Consider the following 6218-nt stretch of genomic DNA (forward strand, 5'->3'; position numbering starts at 1 on the left):
GCCAATAAGCCTGGGAGATGGTTGGCTTATCAATTAAGAAAGAAACAGAGACAAAGAATAATAGAGAAAATAAACTATAAGGGTAAATTAGTTTCTCAGAAGGAATTGATTAAAAAATCTTTTTTTGATTATTATCAAAACCTATATAAATCTACTAATATACAAATGCTAGATATAAATAAATATTTAGCTGAGGCAAGTTTTCCTAAACTGACTGAGGATCAGAAATATGAAATTAATGGTTTAATTACTAAGGAGGAAATTACCTCAGCAATTCAACAATTGAAATTAGGGAAAGCACCGTGTACGGATGGGTTAACAGCTGTTTATTACAAAGTTCTAATAGAGGAGATGATCCAACCATTACATGATCTTTTTAATGGTATTTTACAGGGTTTAGAGATTCCTCCTTCATGGCGTAGTGCTTTTATATCATTGATTCCAAAGGAGGATCAAGATCTTACCCTACCAAAAAATTACAGGCCTATATCTCTTTTAAATGTGGATTATAAGATATTTGTAAAAATTTTGGTAAATAGGCTTATGAAGGTGGTGCATCATCTTGTGCATAAAGATCAATCAGGATTTATAACAGGAAGGTATATGAAAAATAATGTCAGACAAATTATTAATTTACTAGAATATTTAGACAAGAACAACCAAGTTCCTGCAGGGCTCATATTTTTAGATGCTGAAAAAGCATTTGATCAATTGAATTGGCATTTTATGTTAAGAGTACTGGAAGAAATGAATTTTGGTGAAAAGATATTACAAGCCCTTACGGTAATATATCAAAAACAAACGGCACAACTTATTGTTAAGGGAGGTTTGTCGGAGGTTTTTACAATAGAGAAAGGTACTAGACAGGGGTGTCCTTTATCGCCATTGTTGTTTGTTTTAACATTGGAAATATTATTGATTAAAATTCGAGAGTCTCAGGAAATTAAAGGAATATATTTTAATAAAAAAGAATATAAGTTGAGAGCTTTTGCGGATGACTTGGTTGTTACTTTGTCGCAACCTGATTATTCTGTAGTAAATTTATTACAGTTGATTCATCATTATGGTTTGGTTTCAGGTTTTAAGATTAACGTAAATAAGACTAAAATTTTACCTAAAAATATGTCGAGTCAGGAGAAGCAGATTTTGGTCAACTTGACGGGTTTTGAGATTGTTAATAAGGTAAAATATTTGGGGGTGATGCTGTCTGTTTCTAATGCAAAATTATTTAAAAATAATTATGAAAGGTTGTGGGTCAGGGTACAGAAGGACTTGAAGAATTGGGAAAAGTTGCAATTATCCCTCATGGGAAGAATTGCAGTGATAAAAATGAATATTCTACCCAAGTTTCTTTTTTTGTTTCATATGTTACCAATTTTGAAAAATGAGATTAATTTAAATGAGTGGCAGAAGGGTCTCAACAAATTTATTTGGGCAGGGAAAAAACCAAGGGTTAAGTTTAAAATTATGCAAGACTTCCGTGAGAGGGGTGGACTTAAGGTACCAAATTTGAAATTATATTATGATGCGGTGGTTTTAACATTAATTAGTGATTGGGTAAATTTGACAAATTCTGATATACTTTACTTAGAGGGATGGGATTTACTTTATGGGTGGCATGCCTATTTAATATTTAATAAAAAAATAGATTGGGCTTTTAAATCTCATATTTTAAGAATTTCTTTACTTAGGATTTGGAGAAAATATTATAAAAGTGATTTTAAAGTACCATTATGGGCTATACCTTGGCATGCGATAGAAGGAATAAAAAGAGGGGTTACAATGGATATGGTGTCTTATAGACAGTTACTTAAATGGGATGGACAAAACTGGCAATTAAAATCACGGGAAGAGTTAGCACAAGAAAATTTTACTTATTCTTGGTTCCAATATAGGCAATTATTAGATCGATGGAAGATGGATTGTAAGGTGGGTTTTCTTAGAGAAGATGAAAACCTTATTAAGCAACTGAAGGATCAAAGACAAACCCACATTAAGAGAATTTATGGGGTTTTAGTTGAATTGGACTCAGAAACGGAACTAATTAAAGATTGTATGATTAGAGGGGCGCAGAATTTTGGTGAGCCAGTTTCATTGGACACCTGGGAAACTATTTGGGTGAGAAATGTCAAATTTACTCAAGCACAGAACTTAAGGGAGAATTTTTATAAAATGTTTTATAGATGGCACCTTGATCCACAAAAAATGTCTTATATTTATCCTGACGTGCAACCCAAATGTTGGAGATGTGGTTATAAGGAGGCTTCCTATTATCATATTTGGTGGTCATGCAGAGAGATAATAGCATTTTGGATCAAAGTATGGTGGAATATCCAGAGAATTTTTAGAAGGAGGGTAAAATTTACTCCGCAATTATTTTTGTTAGGTATTGTTACAGATTGTGATCCAAAGGAGGTTGTATTGATGTTAAACTTGATCACAGCCGCTAGGCTGTTAGTAGGACAATACTGGAAGAAGGAATCTTTGCCTACATTGCAGGAATGGTTTCTTAAAGTAGCTTATCTGGCAGAAATGGCAAAGATTTCGGCTTTATTAAAGCAACAAACGCAAGAGAAGTTTTTTGCTGTTTGGGATAAATGGATAAAATTTATACAATTTAGATTGGGTATACAAAAATATTATATAGTTTTTTCATAAGTTTTATTTTCATATATATTATAGATAATTTTTTTATATATATAAATATAAAGTTTTTAATTTAATTTTTATTTTTATTTTTTAAGCCTATATTCTGCTCTGGGAAGCTCAGGGGGGGGGGAAGGGAGGGTTTTTGTTTTTTTTTTTGTTTTTTTTTTTGGGAGGGCTGGGGGATGGGGTTTTTTTTTTATTTAATATATGTATTGTTTAGTTTTATTTTTCTGTATATGTTGCCTCTTGTTTTGTATTATTTTTCCTTTTTTGTAAAATTTATAAAACTTTCAATAAAAAAAAAAAAGATAAAAAAGGATATATGCAGTGTTATCTTCATTTTAGATATCAAAAGGGTTTTGCGGCTCCCAGTGTTTTGTTTTCGGTGGGAAACGTGTCCAAGTGGCTCTTTGAGTGTTTTGGGTTGCCTACCCCTGATCTACATAGTGCAAAGAAATTCTGGAAAGATGTTGCTGTGCATGTAGTTGAATGGACAACATTTACATGGAAGATAGAAACCTGTGCCCTAGGGATTCCAGTTTATGTGGAAGCCTCCACATATAACTTTGTATATGCACAGACATAAATAAGAGGGAATAATTAGTGACTGAACTGGAAGAAAAAGTACTACATCATTGTCAAAATACAAACATAGGTTATGTTTCTATTTTGACTATTTTTCATAAAAGTAGAATAAGCTTAATATAGATATAGTTATTCTACGACAAATATCTAATGCTCTTATCATTAGATATAATTTTATCATTGCTTTACTATTGGAATTGCTGTACATGCCCCTGACATTTGGCCATTGGAAACCTGGAAATGGTTTGCATGTGTATGTTCATCTGGACAATTACAACAGTAAGTATGATTTGCAAATCTGAATGGCAAATTCAGATGTATGGAACCATTGTTGTGCAGACCTGTTCAATAGTGTCATTTCAGACATCCACTTGCCAAAATTCAAGAATGATTCATTGCACAAAACTCAAATCCATTCATCTATCACCTTTTAAAAGTAAATTATAAATTGATGATATAGTCCCTGAGACACTTGATATTAAAGAGCTAACATTTTACAAAGACAATGCTGGATCTGTTTTAAGATAGTTGTATTCCTCCTGCAGAAGTCTCATTTTATTATAATAGCTTCATGCTAAATTCCTACTGGAGCAAACAGTAATACACTTCTGTTTGTGTTAGGTTTGAAGACAGATCTGAAAAGAATCACAGAGTGAAAAAATTGCAGGAAATCAGATTCTAGATAAGCAGTAGAGACTTTCTAATGGTAATGGCTATTACCAGTGGAACAATATGTCTCAGGTGGTCCGTCAAGATTTTGCTATCTGTCAGGATTTTGAAACTGTAAGATTGCTCTGGTTGTTACTTTGTCTCAACCAACTTATTCAATAATGGAGCTGTTACAATTGATAAATCAATTTGGACAAGTTTCTGGTTTTAAAGTTAATAATAATAAGACTAAAATATTGCCAAAAATATGAATAATTTGGATAAAGAGACTTTAGTCAGATTGACAGGTTTTGAAATTGTTAATAAGGTAAAATATTTGGGGGTATTTTTATCTGCTTCTAATGCAAAACTGTATAAAAATAATTATGAGAAGTTGTGGCTTAAAGTACAAAAGGATTTAAATGATTGGAAAAAGTTGCAATTATCTTTGTTGGGGAGAATAGCAGCGGTTAAAATGAATGTTTTGCCAAAGTTTCTTTTTTTATCTCAAATGATACCTATTTTGAAGAACGAGGTTAGTTTAGATGAATGGCAGAAAGGTATTAATAAATTTATCTGGGCAGGGAAAAAACCAAGAGTTAAATTTAAAATTATACAAGATGTACGAGAGAGAGGTGGACTCAAGGGACCAAATTTCAAATTGTATTATGATTCTGTGGTTTTAACACTGGTTAGTGATTGGATTAATTTAACAAATGTAGATATACTCCTTTTGGAGGGGTGGGATTTATTATATGGATGGCATGCCTATTTAATTTATAATAAGAAGGTGGATAGGGCTTTTAAGTCTCATATTTTAAGAATTTCTTTACTTCGAGTATGGAAGAAATATTGTAGAATAGATTCAAGAATTCCATTATGGGCTATCCCGGGAAAGGAGGAAGGAAAGGAGTGAAGATGGACAGTATTTCTTATAAACAATTACTTAATTGGGATGGGAAGAATTGGCAACTAAAACATAGATGAATTAGTACAAGAAAATATTATTTACTCATGGTTTCAGTATAGACAATTATTGGAAAGGTGGAAGATAGATTATAAAGTGGGTTTGATTAGAGAGGATGAAAACTTGTGGAAACAAATTAAAGATCAAAGTCGATCTCATATAAAAAGAATTTATGAAGTATTAGTGGAGTTGGATTCAGAAACAGAATTAGTTAAAGACTGTATGGTTAAATGGGCTCAAAATTTTGATGAGCCCATTTTATTAGAAACATGGGAGATAATTTGGGTGCGGAATGTTAAATTTACGCAAGCTCAAAACTTACGGGAAAAATTTTATAAAATGTTTTATAGATGGCACCTTGATCCACAAAAGATGTCTCGTATGTATTCAAATGTGCAACCTAAATGTTGGAGATGTGGTTGTTTGGACGCAACGTATTATCATATTTGGTGGTCATGTAAAAATATAAAAGCTTTTTGGATAAAGATATGGTGGAATATTCAAAAAAAATTTAAGAGAAGGATAAAATTTACTCCACAATTGTTTTTGTTAGGTATTATTGTTGATTGTAATGATAAAGAAATTATTTTAATGTTAAATTTAATTACAGTGGCAAGGTTGTTGATAGGACAATATTGGAAGCAGGAATTTTTGCCTACCTTGGAGGAATGGTTTTTTAAAGTTTCTTATTTATCTGAAATGGCAAAATTTTTTGCTTATTTGAAAGATCAATCGCAAGAGAAATACCTTTTGGTGTGGAAAAGATGGATAAATTTTATACAGTATAAGTATGATATTAAAAGATATTATTTAGCTTTCGAATAATTTATGTTTAAAGTTTAAAGTTTAAGACAATAAGTATTTTTTCATTATATATATATATTGGACCTTTTTATTATATATATATATATTGGATTTTTTTACTGTAATTTTTGTTTTAGGTTTACTTAAGTTTAAATGTTTTGTATTTTTAGTTGTTAACCCTGTATTCAGCTCTGGGAAGAGGGGGGGAGGGTTGTTGGGAGGGCTGGGAGGTAGTGGGTGAGGGATATTATTGTAAAATTGTAAAACTTTTAATAAAAAAAAAAGAAACTGTAAGATTGCAATAAATTTCACAGTTCTATGAAATGAACTATAACTGCATAATTGTCAACTGAAAAAAAACCAGTTAAAGTATCCTTTACATTAGGATATAGGTTTTATTGGTCCAGCGATGTACAGGTAAGTCTCGATTACTGCTGATAATGAATTCCATGAAATGGTAATATTATTTACATTTGCACTATTCAAAGTCTAGAAAATAGGATAATTATTTCCAGATCAATGGAAGTAGTCAATAAACAGTTTTAAACATAAATTTGAATATGTT

This window comes from Crotalus tigris, unplaced genomic scaffold (assembly GCF_016545835.1).
Source record: "Crotalus tigris isolate CLP2741 ecotype Arizona unplaced genomic scaffold, ASM1654583v1 scf7180000024427.8105951120:4207309, whole genome shotgun sequence".
NCBI lineage: Eukaryota > Metazoa > Chordata > Lepidosauria > Squamata > Viperidae > Crotalus > Crotalus tigris.